The following is a 19,433-nucleotide window of genomic DNA, read 5'->3' as shown; positions in this document are numbered from 1 at the left end:
ATGAGTCACTCCGGCTCTCCACCCTCGACGGGCACGGACATGTGAGCAGTCACATGCTAACAGCCTCCTTACACACAGTTTGGAAATGTCCAAACATATATTTTCCCCCTTTTACCCCAGAGGCAGCGGCTAAGCGTTAAACTCACAGCCTCGTCCTATCCTTTACGCCTCAGCATTTTATCAGAGCTTAGCTTCTTATCTGGACAGCCTGTCGAGTATGTTATTGGAGGAAAACTGAATGCTTCTGCCTGAAGTCTATAAAGAGGATATGAGGACAGACAAACTACCTCTCCATTTAGACTGATGTAAATAAGAGGCTTCTCTGCTCTCTTTATGGCTTATTGATTTTTAGTTCAATCACTGGCTGCAGACAGAAAGAGGAGAAAGCAATAAAAAGAAAAGAGACAGAGAGGTGTTGTTACCAAATCCTGAAAGAGCAGCATCTGTCTTACAACAAAGACAGAGCACATTCATAACAAATGATATCATAAAGCTCATGGGAGTGAAAAAGTATGGACTTGCATGCATACAATCCAGCAAAAAGTACCAGATTCTTATGGCATAGATTCCTGTGGTACAGTGCTTTCTGTCTCTGGTCAAGGTGGAAAACTACCAGACAGATGTGATAGGAAACCACAAAAAATGTATTATGTTGTGAAAACAATAGTACCTCTGTGAAGGAATTAGGCAGATGAGGTTTCAAACATCAGCTCTGAGCTCTTTTAGATTGAGCAGTCAAAGGCAAATGCTCCAAAGCAAAGGATACCCAGGAAAAACACTTCCATCGGCTCTTCTTCTCTTACAAGCTGGGAAAATATAAGATATTCAAAAGCAAATAACTCCAAGATGAGATATCTGAAAAACCTGTAATTTTATCTCCAAGCTGCTCGTCATTAGCGCAGCTTAATTAGATGTGAATATAAAAACCATGCACACATGAAAACACCCAAGTAGGAGCACACGAAACCAAGCCGTAAGGGCCTGTTAGATCTTGTTTTTAGGAGCATTTAAACAGCTAGAAGGAGCTAAAGGAGCCTTTTAGGGAATCATATATTATGGAGGACGAACGATGGCGTGCTGGGACAGCTGCAACCTTGGTTTCTTTCTGCTTTTGGCTCTTAAAGAAAGAGGGATCAAGCACACGTTCAAATATAGACCATAAATTCACTCATGAGTAACAAAATAGCGCACAGAATTCAAGCTTTAACTTTATGGAAATATAAACTTACATGATGTGTGTCGTGTTCTTGGTTCAAAGGTCAGCAAATCCGGGGTTGAGCCAATAGGTGGTTCCACTTTATGTGTCTTTATTGATACATTTTATTTGTTTTCTCCTATTTTATTCACCAGTGAGCTCACATGGATATAATTCTATGGTGCAAAGAACAAAAAATATATATTTTCCAGACGATGGTGAGGATATTATGATTTAAAGGTAAGAAATGCTTCATCCTAGCTGACATATGCTGCTCAAGAATCTGCTGGCAGAACAATATGAGCCTTAATGTGGCCAACGATAAATCCTGCAGCAATTATTCAGGAGGTTTTTCAACCTGAAGTAACCAGTGTTTTATATCGATGACTTCCTCTCTACTGTCGCAGCTGCAGTGTGTCCAAATTTATGCTCACAACAGCTATTTCATTTGTGACCTTTAACATGTGAAAATGCCATTTGTCTAAGCGCTCTCAGGGGGATTGGAAATAATCTGTGTGTGTGTGTCTGTGTCTATATCCTGCATGTGTGCATGTCTGTGTGTAAACATGCTTGCCAAGAAAGTAGATTTTCATTAGAGGTTTTCATGGCTTCAGTCTCAAAACTGAGCTGACAGCTTTCAAATGAGCGATTACCAGCCCATAATTTTGCACACTTTCACTGGTAAAAACCACTCCGCACCACATCACAAATATATCAGTCATTTAAATTATATCACAAGTTGTAAATCAGACTATGTGGAACACACTATGGGAGTTTTACAGTGGTAAAGAGAGTGAGGCACGGAGGCATGCATAAAACATTATAGGATTGTTTACAACGTGACCTCATCAGTAATAAATTATTTGTCACCACTTAACAGTGTCTATTAAAATCTGTAATTAATTTCAAAGCTTGCTTTAATCTCAAAATCTTTATACGTACATGGGAAAAGGGAAGACAGATTAAGCTAGCCAGCCATGCAAGGAGCTCTACAGAGCTTCAGTGGCATTAAATTTCTTCCATTCCTCATTGAGCATCTTGGGCCTCCTCCAGTGCATAAAACCGTTTATCCTGCAAAGTGCTTGCATGAGATGTGACTTACAGAACTGAGAAAAAATCTCGAGCCAACCTTCTTTTTTTATGTGTGGTTATAAGCAATAGTTCTTCAGGCTTTCTGAAGGTCTTTTAAAGGTTTTCTTTGGGCACTGGTTGTTTTTTCACTCGTTGTAAGTCCCAACCTTGTACCTGAGCATTTTCCGATGTATGTTTGGTTGTTTGTCAGCCCACCTTACACGTACCTATGAATAATTCAAGCATAAAAAGGCGCCTCACTCAAAGCGTGTGCCACTGTTGTGTTCACACATAACAGACAACTTAGCAAAGAACCAATTTTAAACTGTCTTTTAGCCTGTCATAAAAATACATGATTAGTTCCCATTTTTTCAATTCAATCTATGCAAAATCATAAAAATAGCACAGTTCATGAAACAGAAATTTTTTTTTTTTTTTTCACTAACAAAGTGATTCCCAAAGAGAATTAGCAATGTGGAGTGTCTCAGCATTCTGTGCAGTGTGTCCTTGAAAATAAAGTTGAAGTAAATGAAGAACAAAGGAAGCAAAAGGCCTAAAAAAAAGTGATGAACAGTATCTGAAAGTCATATCCAGCAAAGACACGGCAACCCAGAGATAAATCTGGCTCTCGAGTTGAACTAGGTTCAGGTTACTTTATTTGTACCCGTAGGTAGATTTGGTCTACAGTCATGAGTCATCCATCCTCATTGCACATTTTCAACAGACAGCAGATACTGTAAGCGTGGTACAAAGCACTGTAAAAAAATAGCTAATAATAATTTTGAGCATCACATAACCAATAAAGTAACAAAGCTATGACAAAGGCTGAGGTTGTCATGATACGTTGTGTGGCAGGCAGGAGAAGGACCCAGGATGCAGATTCACAGACACGGGGATAAACTCAAAAAACACAGCTTTATTGCTGGCCACGAGAAACAATACAAAATAAACTAAACTGGGAAAACTAAAGCATGAGATGTACAAGGAACCGAACCACGGGGAGGATAACACACAACATGAGGGAGAACGCGACGCCGAACAGAGGGAGACTCAGACAGAAATACACAGAGGGTAAACGAGGAAAGTGGGCACACACGGGGAACACAGGTGACACTGATAATCATAACGAGACAGGGCGGGGTGAACTGAACATGACATGTACAGGCACAGAGGTTCAGACAGGAGGAGAGAGAGCACGGGGAAACACAGACATAACGGGCTGGGGAAACATGAAACAACCACAAAGGGAGACGAGGGCTCACAGATACACAGAGGGGCACACAGGGGGTAAAAGCCATGAAGGGAAAACACTTAGGGAACAACACAACAGGGCAACTCAGAAAACATGGCCTAAATAAGGAACGAAATACAAAAATACAAAGAACTAAGAATACTGGGCCCACATGGCCCAGGACCATGACAGAGGTATGCCAAATTAAAACTAGAGACAACAGCAACACGTAGTCTAAAGAGCTAAAAATGGTTTGGAATAGGGGGTTACAAGAAGTAGCCACATGGGGAATAACTGAGGGTGTTCTTTGGGTGTATTTTAGAGCAGAAACTATGCTGATCATGTTGATAAGTTATTTCAAATATGTTTTTTTGTACCACAACAATGTGTCACTCAAAGGGATGGGCGACAAGAACTAATTTTATAGTGGTGCTGCTATCAGTGTTTATGTAACCTTAATTCATTCAAACATATCTGATGTTTTCAAATGTCTAGTGACAATGTCTACACATGTTTCTTTTCCAACTATTTATTTATAAGTGACTTATGTATGTATGTATGTATATATATGTATATATTGTACTATTCTTAGTTAGCGTATTGTCTGTCTTGTCTTAATGTTGGTTTAAAATGGAGCACTGTAACAAAAAATAATTTCCCCCAGGGATCAATAAAGTATTCTGATTCTGATTCTGAAAGTTTTCTGTGTCATCCAGTGATGTTTGTTAGTGCTGTGCTTTCCATTCGTGGCTGACAAAGGAGAATGTTCAGAGTGTGGATTTGCTTTTCTATATTTAATGAAAATGCAGATAAATGCAGTGCATGTATTTCAAAATGTAGTTGGCCATAAAAACCAGAAGCCAGAGGAAAGGCTGACAAATAAGGTTTTGTTTTTTTTTTACAAGAAGAAGTGCAGCATATTTTCTTGATTTATCATGACAGCCACTGAACTGGCATGCTCATGGTAATATGGTAACAATTGTTGTTGTTCTGAACTCAGGACAAAGTTACCTCCAGTTTTGAGCACTAAATGAGCAGTAGATCCATCTTTGTCAGTTAGGATATCAATCAAACCCATTCTTGATTGTTGAATCGGGAAAAACAAGAAAGGAAAAAAAGTATTTCATAGGGTAGCCACTGAATTTTTTTGTATAAGATTTACGACCCTTCATTACAGTGGAGTCTAGTTGTTTTAGGTACAGGATACTCTGTACCCAATTGTTAGCATAGCAATGAACAATGTCTCCTATATATAGTTAGCCTAAGTTTGAACTTAGCAGGAACTGTGCAGAACTGCTTTTGACCTTAGATGCACAACACCCAAACACCCTCAAATATGCTAAGCTTGGGTTGATAAGCTTTCAAAAGTAGCCATCCTCACTGTTCTGGCTACAGGGAGTATTAACAGTAGCATCAAAAAGGTATCAACTGACCTAATAGCCACGTGCAGAACAAGCTAGTATCAGTTACACATTTATATTACACATAAACATTAAGAGTTTTCGAGAGCCAGAAATCTAAGACAAAAAACCTACATAATAAGTATGTTTTTTCCTAAATGTATGTGTCTGTGTGTGTGCATGTGTGCAGTTCCCAAAGTCTCTGCAGTAAGGGAGCAACAGTGGGGGCAAAGCGACACATGAACTGCAGTGACAGCAAACACCAGCATCCATGTCACAACACCACAGGAAGTCCTCCAGCGGTACGCATAGATGCGAGTGGGCAGACCTACATACACACACGTGCACTGCCACACAAACACACAAGGCTTCAGTCAGCAGCAGAGATCTGCTGAACCAACAGCATGGGCTCCGCCTGGATAAACGCGGGACAGAGATAAGCATCTGATGAGGAGGGACACAAAAGGAATGAAGACACGAAGGGTGGCACATTGGGGTCTAAATATGAGGTGTGAGATAGGTGGGTGGTGTTAAATTAAATCGCAGTTAATGGCGCTATGAGTGATGGGATGGAGGTAAAGTTGCATGACTGAATGGACAAGTAACAGGGGTGCAGGGGCCACTCATGCAAGATATGAGGCTGAGTTTTAAGGGTTTTCTCTCAAGACATAAAGAAACATATTCAGTAGCTCTGCTCCTCTTCAATATGTCATGCCTGAAATTCTGCAGGAATAATGGCCCCCAAGCTTTATGGTTTTCCTCTATGGCAATAATCTGAATTAACAGTCCAGTTCCTGGGCTAGAAATAGCATTTGCTTCAGGCTAATTGTAATAAATTGCATACAAAATAGCTAGCAGCAAATGTTGGCAGCCCAAGCTAAAGGGAAACAGTGCATTAAGTCAAAATGTACTGAAGGACAAATCTATTCTCACGCAACAACATATTTATCTGCTCAGTCTTGAGAAGCTTTGGGGGGAAAAAAAACACAGGGTTTCTGTCAGTGTCATTTAGAAGTGAAATGTTTTGCAACCACTGACCGACAAGACTCACTCACAAGCTTCAAGACTGTGCTGTGCTTAAGCTCTACACTTCAGTGGGTCTTTATTTTCTAAAGTTAATTCATCAAACGTGTCTTTTCATGAGGAAAGGGAACATAACTAGAGCACCAGCCCACACGTGTTTTTGGTTGGCCTTTGTCCTTAGAACTTAGATCAGAGGTTAGTCAGGGCCCAACCCTCATCTGACATCTGCCCTGACCCTTTGCCTTGTCACAGGCTTGTGTACACACACGTTTCAGCCTTCGGGCCCAGTCCAGACTGAGCTGGACCCCCCTTTGGTGTGTTTCCTGCGCTTTGTCGCACTTGGTCTCCCTAACCGTTTCTCCCGCTTCCCCAACGTGCTGATGAAAGAACTTCAGAGCCCTGATTCATCTGGGCCAAGGCCTCCTTAATGAAATGATGAACTCACTCAGAGACGCAGAGACGCTCTGGGTGCCAGAGAGGCTGATTAAAGAAAGAGTGGGAGAGAGAGGAAGGATAAAATGTATAGAGGGGGAAAGGAGGGGGAAGAAATGCTCCTCTCTTGAGGTGGAACTAGTTCTTCAATCTCTGCTGCCCCACTGCTCCAAGTGGAAAAGGGAGGAGGGAGGACTTTGGCCAAAAAACCCCTGAGTCTGATCCTCATTAAGAAGCACAAAGAACATCAAAGACTAACCCCAAACCTCTATCAGTCAGGAGCACCCACAAACGCCATGATATTAAAAGTCCTGAGCGCCATTCAGTGTCAAGTTCTGAGGAAGGCGCAGGGACTCGGGTAAATCTGGGCCAGAGAGACTTTGAGGTTATGAAGGTCAGTGGAAAGTTTGAGCTAACTCTTCCTCACCTCAGTCACTCCCCACTGTGAAAAAGCTTTTTGATGGCAGAAAAAGTAGGCGGCCATGATAACTAGCAGCTGTGGGTTAATAATGTTAACTAGCAGCTGGGAGTACATTCTTGGCTCAGTCAACAATGGTTTAGTCACATGCACATGAGTCACTAATCAGCTTTACTTTCCAGTAACATTTATACTCTCGCTTTGAAGCTGTGTCAAGGTCACTTCTTCAAGTGCTACTTCTTATAGCTACCCCCATACAGATGATAACTATAGCAGTGGTAGTAATGATGTGAACATCTGAGGTAACGCTTGGTGACTTTTCTTTTTATTTGAATGCTAATCACAGTATGCTGTGTTTTCATTTTTAAAAAAAGATGGGAAACAACTTATCTATCATAATGAAAATGCTGATTATACCATCTTCAAGGCAAAGACAAGGCATCAGTTTATTTAACTGAAGTAATTTATTTTTTACAGTTACATTTGCTCTAACAGTAATTTCACTGTAAAAAAAAAAATGTGTGGGCAGTAGAAAAAACACAAAGGTATAAAAAAGACGCACAAGAAAGAAAAAACAACCAGTAAAATTAGATTCTGGAGGCATTAAGGCATTTATTCATCATGGACTGGCTGAAAGTGTCAATTGTTAGAGAAATGGACTCTTAACCATAATAGTGCACGTCGCAGTTACAGTTTACAACAGTTAATGAGTATACATTTGATCTTGGTCATCCAAAATGTGCAGCTGGGCTTACTCTAATTGCATCATACCAAAATGACTCAACCAGCAGCGTCTGTTGTTGATACTGGGGACAAAAAACAGTAACAATGTCTGTTTTATTTGGCTCGGGTGAGGCATGAATCCAAAAAAAACTAAGTCTGAAATACTTATAAATTAATTGAATAAATTACAGCACACACACACACACATGCAAACGTCTGTGATTTATGGTTCAGCTTAATGTCAAGTGGGGGGATGTCTTAAATATGGTCATCTCCGTCAAGTGGTATTCAAAAGAGCTCTGTGAAGAAAAGTCAGGAAGCCAGGAAAGGTTAGCTTAAAGTCACTGTAGTCAACTTTAAAGTGAGAGGAATTACAATACCTTGTTTCAGACATAATTAATTCCATAAAAATCTGGACAGTTACATAATTTCTGTAGTTTTGCCTTTTTTACACCACGGTGGATTTTCTCATTTCATCAAAAAAAAAAAATCAAGAAGTGCAAACTTTTAGCTTTAATTCAAAGGTTTTCACAAAAGTATTGCATTAAATATTTAGGAATTACAACCATTATTATTCATAGTTCCCCATTTTTACAGGCTCACTGACTGACAACCAGTTTCAACGTCAGTTGAGGCCTGTTCCCTTATCGTTTTATGAGAAATTAAGCAGATAAAAGCTCTGGAGTAGGTTCCAGAGTGCTGGATATGCATTTGATAGCTGTTCATCGGAAATCATAATTGCCATTACATGGGAAAACCAAAATAAACAAGCTAGCAAAACCTTTAGACATGGCAAAATCAGTAATCCGGTATATTCTTTAAATAAGGAATGCACTGCAACAGCAACAACAACAACAGCTCAGCAACACCAAAAGGCCGGAAAGACCACATGAGTTGACTAACGTGCAGGATGACAGAATTATTTCCATGATTAAGAAAAACAACTTCAAAACTTCTAAACAATTCAAGAATACTCTCAAGGAGTTAGACGTATCATGGTCAAGGTCTACAGTCAAGAGACGCCTTTGTGAATGCAAAAAGCACCGGCTGCACTCAAGAACCAAAGGCCAAAGTAGACTTTGTTAGAAATCATGTAACAGAACCTATGCAGGCCTTAAAAAAGTTATTTGGACAGGAGTTCTTTGGATTACGTCATTGGCATGTATGGCTCCCATCGGATCAGGGCCGCTAGTGTTTATTGATAATGTGATTGATGAGTGGGATGTAGCAGGATGAATTGTGTATGTAATGGCACACTGCAATGTCAAAGGAGATGCATAAGCATTTCTCAAGGCAAAGAAATTAGACATTCTTCAATGTCCAAATCAGTCTCAACCCAACAGAGCATGAATTTTATTTATCAAATACAAAATCAAACAAGCAGCACCTGGAAGCTCAACATTTCCTGATATCCATGGACTCTACACTTCCAACAGTCACTGGCTGTAAAGCATTTTTATCCAAGTATTAAAAACAAGATATATATATAAAAGACCATTTCCAGTACTTAACATTTTCATTAAGTGGCAGATCTAACAGAAGAAAACAGGTAAAATGAAAGCTTTAATTCATCCTTCCTTACACTGGTGCATCAAAGATATCATCAAGCTTACATTTGTGATTTCTGTTAAAAAGTTACTGGCAACATAGTTTGGAAGCACCAGAGTATTACTTTAGGATGACTAACAGAGCGATTGAAAGAGAGAAGCAGAGAATAAAGGACCGAGCTAACCTTGCCAAAAGTTCTGATGATTGCTGCCCTCTCTTTAGGCTCCCAGCCACAGCCATTAAATCTCTTACACAACTGCTGGCCTTTGCAGTGGCTCCTGACAGCCAAGTCCGCATCATCATGGCATTCAGTGTCACATACAGTGCATAACAGAGAGTCTCGTTAAATATCACAGTTTTCCGGCCACTAAAGCAGCTGTACGCGCTCTGATAAGCTAAGGCGAAAGGTGCCGGGGCTGAGGCAAAATCATCATCAGTCATCAATCATAACAAAGAATGAACTCCGCAGAGTGATTTCAAATTTGTTTTCCCTTTCTAATTGGGAGCATTTATACAAAAGAAATGAGAGAGAATTGCGTTTCTGTAAGAGCCCTATTCATCTTTCAAATAGAGAATGGCTGGATTTAAATGCAGTAGGTGGTTTAATATAATAGAAAGGGCTCTAATTTAAAAAAAATAATCTTTTGTCTTCAGATTAAAGTATGAATCAAAGGATCAGCAGCCATTTGCTGATGCCAGCATCACACTTATTGGCATGCTGGTATTTCATAGACTATCCAGGGAGCAAAGTGGATTAGCCCAACTTGACCTGAAAATTCACAGCAAGTGAAAAGAAGGCAAACAATTTACTGCGCATAGAATGCCTATAATTATTTGCCTTCTCTCATGAGAAATAGTATTACTGATAATGTTTTTTGATAAAGCAACAGGGCACTGCTTAGTCTGTCACTCCCTATTCTCCCTTCAGTCTTCCAGCAACCAGCTGGAAACTCCTATAATGTGCTATAGGGTCATCACCAAACTTCTCAGCACTTTCTGGATGGATGTTTTCCTCCCACAGCCCTTTGCTACGACCGCACCCAATCAGCGGCGTCCCATCCACTTACAAACCCCCACTTGTAGCCTCGTGCTAAACCTCCCATTTATCACACTGACAGGAGTGGCTTGTGGTTATTGACTGGGAGTGGATTATTTTCCCATCCACAAGCTCAGTTATCAAATTAGATACTGAAGCAAAATGTTTGGAATTTCAAATGAGTGGTGTCAGATGGCTTGTTTTTATCGAAGTGAGCATAAATTACATATAACCAGGAGGGGCTTGTCAGAGAGACTGTGTAAGTGAGAAAATGTGTTTACCTTATAGGTCCTGATGAAATGTGTCTTTTGCATCCTAGTTTGCACAGATTGTGTGTCAACGCAACGCATACTTACCACAAAATATTAGTGTCTGGAAAAAACATGAAGAAGAAGACTCAATTGAACTTGAACCAAAACCAAGGCAACAAAAACTTAAAGAATTTGTTCAAGCACAGACTGACTGGCCAGGGACACAAATCGAGAGATTTTTTAGCGGTCTTGGCCCCGACTGGTGATTGGACGCTAGTGTGTCTTCATTGTGAGTGAGGAAGACACAAAGCTCACCAAAATAAACCACAGGGGAAACGTTCTTAAAAACAAACCTAATCAGACGCTGAAATGACCTTCACCCAGCTGAACATGGACATTTTAAAGAAGGCAACAAAGGCAAAGTGACGAAAGCCAAAGCTATCCAGAGCTCAGATCCAGCCACAAGCCAGCAGCCTCGGTATGAGCAAAGAATCAGAGTAATTATGAGGAAAATTAAAGAGATGAGTGAAGAAGAGAAAACTGGTCAATGTCTTGCTGTCGGGTGAAGTTATGAATATGGAAAATTATGTAAGTACTTGACATTTGTTTTATTGTATAAATCTGATGCACTTGCTGTTGTTTGGTAAGGTAAAATATGTCATGTCATATTTCAACGTGGGTGTAAAGAAACTGCTTTTTCAGTTATTTGTGCCTCCTTATAGTAGAACATTACTTTATTTTCATAATTTTAACTGACAGCAGATCCTGTAATTTACTGCAGTCTGGGGGGAAAAAAAAATGTAACAATTTATTTTATTATGAAAAAAAAAACTGAAGAGAAGTCGGGTTTTGTTCGCACGTCAGTTACAGTACTTACTCACAAACAGCTTCTTCCCCTGGGCCATTCGGACTGTCAATAAACACTATCCCCCCACATCCCCAATAATCCGAGCCACGGTCTGAGTAACCCCCATCACTCAGCCACTCACACACAGACTTTATTCAGTTTTTTCTTTGCACAACTTTGTTTTCTAATGTGTCTCTTGATTGCATATATTTCTCCTGTTTGCTATTTATTCCTGCTGTCTACTATTTCTATTTTATTCTGGCACAGTTGGTGTGGAGCACCCACAATTTCATTGTATATGTACGATGACAATAAAGGGCTTTTCTATTCTATTCTATTTCTTAGAAAGATAAGCGATAAAAATCCGGATAGGCAGGTCACACTTAGGCTACGTTCACACTGCAGGCGAAAGCGCATCAAATCCGATTTTTTTGACCCTATGCGACCCATATCCGATCATGGTATGACAGTGTGAAAGGCACAAATCCGATATTTTCAAATCCGATCTGGGTCACTTTCGAATGTGGTACTGAATCCAATACATATCCGATGTTTCAGAAAGCGACTGCTGTTTGAATGGTCACGTCGCATTAAATCCATCTTTTATGTCACTGACACAAAAAAGACGCCAATTATCAGCGCCGGAGAAGACATCGTGAATGCTTCCTGGCCATCCAGTGTAGATGTTAGTCAAACTGTTGGGAAGACAACGTGAACATGTTATTTGTACTGTATAATCTGCAGATTCTGACAGAAATCTGCAACTATCCTTTGAAGCACCGCTCCTCTAAAACAGCAATAAGGATAATTATTAGGTTATTTACATTATTATGTAAATAACTAACTTCAAGCAAAAATTGGGAAACGTAAAGTCCAAAGTCTTTATATTAAGGGCCATCAGTCAAACAATACTGTTTGGTCTGGGTCTAAACAGAGCGCGTTGTGTATGACGTCTTCTTTTGCGCATGTGGGCCGCTTTGAGCGTTCACACTAGAGCGCGTTTGCTGTCGCATTTTATTTGTAGTGTGAACAGGCAGACAAAAAAATCGGAATTGAGCATTAAGACCTGCAGTGTGAACGTAGCCTTAGAGAAAAATTGGAAATTGGAATCAGATAAGAAAATTGCAATTGGTGAATCACTAATTTTCCAGTCTTTGATCACTTAAGCTAACTAGCTGTGGATTTTAACTTCACATCTAATGAGCAGATATAAAAGTTAGTTGCAAAAAAAAGTGAACAGACCTCCCGCCCAGAATGTGTCCTATTCTCACAACATGAAAAATCAGTTGTGTGTGCGTGTGTGTCTAGGCTGACCTCTGTGGAAGTGACCCAGAACTTTTGATTGATTTGGAAAGTCATTAAAATCCCAGTTGGTGACTTCATATCATCAGCGTGGAGTTTGATGATAAGCCCCCACAAAAAAAGCCTAATTATCAGGTAACCCTGCACACTCATATACACAAAGACACACACTTAATATTAAGCATCACCACACAGCCTCACTCACATAAACACTGCCTCATTTTCTCCCCAACTTACCTATTTGATATTTTCCTTTGAACATGACCTCGCTGCAACATCAAAGGAGAGGCTATTTGACTTCTCACTCATCTGTGTCCGAGTCAATTTTTTGTTCCCTTCGCTAAAAAAAATGTCATAAGGCCTGATATCATGCATCATTACTGCTTGGGGGAGAACATGCAAAGAATGTTATTACACCCTGTGTTCCAACTGCACAGAAAGGCAACCAGATTGTCTCTAATCAGCAATAAAGAAGTACAGATATTTCAAAAACCACTGCTCGGGGTGGATGAATGACAGCTGTGCAGGGAGCTATGGCGCGTTCGGGAGTCATCATTTTAACAGTGTACTTTCCTGCCTGTGTGCTATCAAGCCTTATATCCTCCCAGACTTAAGATGACTATAAACATGATAGACGTGTTTGTTTACTCCTCAACTCGTTCCACAAGCGACGAAAACTCAGTGACGGGAACAACAATGTTGAGAAGTCTGCGAGCTCTAAGCTGCAGCAGCCAATGAGGAGCTTTAACTGCATCGTGCTTAGCGGCCTGTGTGCAGCTGTTGCCGTGGAACACAGGTATACTTCATTATCCTGCCATTCGTCTCGTCTGACGTTGTCAAATTTTGCGTGCACTTCCAAAGTTCTACTGCTTCTGAGAGAAAAATGTAGATACTTCATTACATCCTCTTTAGGAAGGAACTCATGAGAAGGAACCATTAAAAAAAACAAAAACAAAACAAAACACAGAATTTAAAAAAAAAAAAGAAAGAGAGAAAACATCTGGTTCCTCTTTGCAGCAAATCAGCGTCCTGCTGCTGGATAGACAGAGAAGCCAGAAGAGGATGGATAATTCATTAGGCACGCACTGTTTAATGATGCAAAGCCATTCTGTGAGACAGCAGTGATGACTCAACCAAAAGTAATTCTAGCCACAATCTACTGTACAATAAGTCGCACTCCTCTTGTGGTATTTCCTTTTTTTCGGCGAGGGGTGTGTGTGGGGGCTTTTCAAAACAATATTTGCCTTTGACTTCATTTCTCAAAAATGACCTTTATGTTAACTCGCCCTTCTCACAAATACTTGATGATGGAACAAAAAAAAAATCACAAGTCAGGAAGCAGAATGCAACGCGTCTGTTTTTTCCCCCTTTTCAATATTTACATGTAGCGCATAGGTGTCAAACTCTGGCCCGCGGGCCAAATTTGGCCCGCAGCCTAATTACATTTGGCCCGCGAAGCCATACCAAATTACTATTAGAGCTGGCCTACTGGTATTATACAGCTAATATATATATTGTTTAGTATTAAGCTTTGCTTGTTCCATATTCAGTTTTCCAGCAAAACTTATTTGAGTCCATAAGAAAAGATTCATTCTTATATCTGGAGGAAGATTTTTTTTTTTTTTTCAATAAATATTAACGTTAGCCCGCGACTTTGTTCCAGTTTTGAATTTTGGCCCACTGTGTATTTGAGTTTGACACCCCTGATGTAGAGAGTGCTTTGAGTTTTCCTTAAAAACATTGAAGTTGAACAAAGTGAGCAATGTGAAAATGTCAGCAGAAAATGGATGAAATGTAAGATCAAATACACACAAGTATATTTGAAAAGATTTACTGAGCACTCCACGTACATTACATGTAATCTCACTGTTAAATAAAGGAATCTCTGCATGTAAATGGTCTGTACTCGTGTCCTTTAACTTTAAGTGCTTAAAATGTGTTTCTCATTCACTCATTTTCACACACACAAACACACAATGCTTGCAGAGCTGTCACATGAGGACCTTGCCTGGTATTGGGAGGGACTTGATCAGCATCTTGTCAAAGGACACTTGAGCTCATGGTGAGGTCAGAGATCAAACCACCAAATCTATAACAGCAGTGGACAACCTGCTGTACCTGTTGTATATGTTAGTCTGTCTGCTCTTTGCCAATCTTGATCACCAGTCAATCCTATTCAAAACTTGGCACATGTGTTGCTCAAGATCTAATCCTAGTGTCAAGTTTGTAATTATTTGGATAAGAGATGCTCCCAGCAAAAGCACTGCAAGGTCACAGATAACGCCACACTCCTGTGTCCTCGTATTTAAGTCCACAGATGAGATAACAGAGTTCAGAATTAAACCTTAACTGAACATGACTGCACTACATATTAATATCAATGAATTAAACTTGCTTTAAAAATATAAAATTTCAGTAATTTTGTGGTAGTAATAACTGTCACAATGTCTAACACTGATGGAGCTCATAAGCTTAGATACAAAGAGGTATCAGTATTTTCAGTGGAAAAATAAACACAGTGGGTAAAAACTCAAGATTACTGCCTTTTGTCAGAATGCAGCATCCCCAGTTAAAGGCGGAAAAGCACCAATATATTGTTGTCTGGCAGATAAAGCCACCGCATACCCTTAAATCTTTGTTTTACTCTCTTAAGAAACTTAAGAGCCCCTAAGGGACATGCTTTCAATCTGCTGTGAAAACAGCTGTTAAGCATCTCAGGAGCTTGGTCATTTCCAGAAGAGTCCGTTCAAGTGACTATCAAATTTGATCAGCCCGCTACATATGGCATTTCACACCTTACTAGACAGCCATTCACTCAAAGATTATGTTAATATAGTAGTAAGTGAACTATCGATAGAAAGTCTGTGTGAGGAAATTAAAGCTATGCATCATCCTCACCTTTACATTCATTTGATTTGTTTCCACAGCGTGTTTTAAGCTGCAGAGAGTGCATCTCCCACTGGTTTCAAAAGCCTGACACTGGCACAGACACTGCCTGCATTCCTGAGCTGGTAAAGAAGCATATTTTGGGATTATTGCACCAACACATCATTTGCCAATTTCCCAAGGCAATCACACAGAGACCAAAAGTATGATAACATGCCGCCATGGACATCCTGACAAAAAGTTAATGGGCTAATGGATTAAACAACACGGCATGGTCCCTTTTAATTATGACTGAATATTTCTTGGTTCATTTGCTTTGACCCTCTTCTTTTACAGTGTTGTTGTTATTAAATTGTGTTTCTCCTATGTGAGAACAACAACTTTTCACATTATATGAAGCAAATTTTGCCATCTGCTCAGAACTTAGTAAAGTAATTAAATCAAGATCAGATACGGTATTGCATTTGAACATGCAAATGTGACGCACTGGTTATACATCTTGAGCTGTCTTCCTGCTCTTTTAATTTAAAGCAGCTTTTTACACATTCACACTACAGCAAACGTGACACTGCATTCACTGCTGCACATAACAAGTACCAATTCATAATAAAGTCACCCCAAGGCCCTTTGCATTGTGGATTAAAGATGCTAATATATTAGAGTAAAAAACCCAATGAGCAGGCGATCTATTACGAGCAAGCACTTGGCAACAGTGGGACAGAAAAACTCCCTTTCAGCAGGAAGAAAACTCCAGCAAAACCAGGTTCAAGGAGGGGCAGCTATTTGCCCCAACCAGTTGGTGGTAATGGGAAAAAGAAGATAGCAAACGGAAACAGGAGAACAGGCCTAACTATAAGCTTTGTCAAAGTGAGATCAGTGATGATCAGTAATGGGCATGAAGAGGAATATGGAGGTCATAGTTTGTTATGCCATGGAAGCCTTACAGGATAACAGCACTGGTTAACATAACATGTTGGTATAGACCACCTAAGACGTAGTTAAAGACTGAGATGAATAGTGAAACAGTTCTCTTTGTATAAGAACTTTGATGGGAACTCCGTACAAGATATCTTCTTTTCACCACCCAAGACTGTTGACATAATCTGCAAATATTGTTGGAAACATGAGATGATGCACATCATGGTCCCGAGTGCAGCTGTCCAGGGTATAATAGCTCACTGAAAGACATATCACCATCTTAGTCACAGTTAATCCTTCTCAACACACAGATAAGTCTTTGAATCAAAAGCATGTATTGATCATATACATTGTGAAATTTCTGAAAGACAAAAGATAAATCGTGGTAATATTTCAATGTAAAATCTAAAAGACTTTTTGATCATTGAAATTCGTAGAGATTCTATTAAGTGTCTAGAAATAGATTTAAGGTTTTACTTCTTTTCAACAATGCAATGTCATTTTTCGGTGGATAATATAGAGAAAAATGTTCCGTGTATTTAAATTTCAAACATCATCATCAGTAATAATAATGGCTAAAGATAGTACCAAAAAGATGGCACTGGCAGTGGCACAGAACTACAAAATTAGTGGGCCATGTGTTCATTAGTAACATTAGCCTATGGACTAACTAAGAGCTTGACCTTGTCTTCAAGACCACATCCATCTGAAAACATGTCTGCTGCTGTTGATACACACTAGCACAGCTCAATAACCTGAATTTCCCCCAAAATTGACCACTGGGGTGGATGTGTTTAGCGTTTTCAAATAAATTAAATACTTTACATTGTCTGCACATAGCTCTGTGGGCGATCGTGGCTCAAGAGTTGGGAGTTCGCCTTGTAATCGGAAGGTTGCCGGTTCGAGCCCCGGCTTGGACAGTCTCGGTCGTTGTGTCCTTGGGCAAGACACTTCACCCGTTGCCTACTGGTGGTGGTCAGAGGGCCCGGTGGCGCCAGTGTCCGGCAGCCTCGCCTCTGTCAGTGCGCCCCAGGGTGGCTGTGGCTACAATGTAGCTTGCCATCACCAGTGTGTGAATGTGTGTGTGAATGGGTGGATGACTGGATATGTAAAGCGCTTTGGGGTCCTTAGGGACTAGTAAAGCGCTATATAAATACAGGCCATTTATCTCTGTGGATAATAGGTATGATAAAACGGATGCTATCATGCACAGATTCTCAATAATTCTAAAAAGTGAAGTAATAACTTGCAATCGTATACAGTTTTATAAACTGAAAAGTCTGCTTGGCAAACATTATGAATATAAAATAACCGAGGAAGAAAGACGCCACAATGCTGCCTGTTTTCGGAAAGACAAATCCAGGGCAGAAACGCCGCAGCAACAACAGTGTATTTTTGACAATGTCGACAAAAACATATTGCTGATTCCTTCTTTGACTCATGCAAATTGCACAGCGGCAAAAGCAACAATGCTTCCTCAGTACCAGTAATGTGAGTTGACATATTCGCATCTGCTGTAATGTTCTCTCTATATGATGCCAAGATCATTAGCTGTTATAGCTGTGAAAATGAACAGAGTGATGAATGACTTGCTGTTCTGCTGCTATGCAGGTACTTTTTTTTCTTTTTAATTTGATGCTGCTAATACAATATTTGAATGAGAGATGATTGCTCGCAATAAACTCGTCAAGTTGCTTATGTTATTGTGGAATGTGGATGCTGTGTGTCTGCACATCATAAAAAGAGAAGAGCCTGAAACTTGACCCCACTATCACCTGGTTCCAAGCAAGCAACGTGGGGAAAAACCCACAAAAAACATGGATGGGCTGAGTCAGAATGTGTAGTTTGCTGCTGAAGCTGCTTTTGTGTCCTTCCACCATCAAACCCAGCATGCCCTGCATACAAGCTGAGCCTAACCTGCACACAACATCAGCACTTCTGCTGTTCACACGCACACTACTGAATGTGACACAAACACACACATCATGGTGTTAGTACAGCTGCCATCGAAGATATAAATCCCAAGCCGTGCACATGTGCCGTTGTGGAACCACAGTGTGTTATAGATGCCACCCTTCTGGAGGGGTTTGCAGCAAACTGGCAATTTTCCATTGCATCCTTTTTCACGTGCTCTGTCACTCAACCTGTCACCATGGAGATGAGCTGTGTCTCATGCTGGAGTGCATACACTGCAGCATACAGCAGCAGAGGCGAGCACCGCTGACTCTGTCACACCTCACATGCAATCAGAAGCACTCCTTTAAACCAGCAGAGCAATAAAGAGCACTAAATCCAAGTCCCCAAATCCGGCTCTGTTCTACAGCCAATAGCGTTGTGCTTTTAATACTGTGAGTTGTAGTGGTCAATAAATGTGCCCAAACCTGAGTGTCACCTTACTTAAGACACAGCATGACACTCAATGAGAGGAGGCCTGAGGAGAAAAAGTTAGCTGCAGCACGTAAAGGGCAACTGCCACTTCAGATAAGTGTCCTGAGTGGAGACTGAATGGGATCACACCGAGGAGTGGGGCAAAGCAGGGGGTCAACACAAAGGCCACACACTGTCACTCATATATAACATGTGCAGTATGACATTAACATAGATATCAATGAGCAAGAAAGCAAGAAAGAAGGCAGCATGTAACATTTCATATTTAAATAAAAATACATGTAATCATCGAGGATTGACTGTTTTCTGCTGATAACTGCATCATGAAGAGGAGTGTAATACAATGCAAGACAGCGCAGAGAGGGCAGCTTAACTGTTTTGACTACAGTAGGGCACAGATACAGGATACTAGGAAAGCAGCAATGTAACGGATCTATTTGGGTAACTAAAGTTAAGCAACAGCAGTATTTAACTGTGAGTAAAAACTTTAAACACGGCATCTTTAGATTTTCTGCAAAGTTTTCATAATTTAGACTTGGCATCTGTTAAAATCAAGGTCAACAGATATATATGTGTGTATATTTGTTTTCTTACTGTGAGATTTGGGACTTCCTTTATGATCACTCGGAAGAAGGTCCGCGAATTGCACCCGGTGTCCCGACATGTCTGTTACAGGCTCTCAGGTCAGAGCTCCAGGACTTCACCGCTCTTCTCTGTGCTGTTTTAAAAGTAACAGCCAACTTCCGAGCAGGGGGATGGTGGGG

Source organism: Diplotaxodon limnothrissa, linkage group LG9 (assembly GCF_057381915.1).
Source record: "Diplotaxodon limnothrissa isolate DT_005_m linkage group LG9, D_limnothrissa_male_GT1.1, whole genome shotgun sequence".
Taxonomy (NCBI): Eukaryota; Metazoa; Chordata; class Actinopteri; order Cichliformes; family Cichlidae; genus Diplotaxodon; species Diplotaxodon limnothrissa.
The sequence above is the reverse complement of the archived record's forward strand: the minus strand, read 5'-3'. Positions refer to the sequence as shown.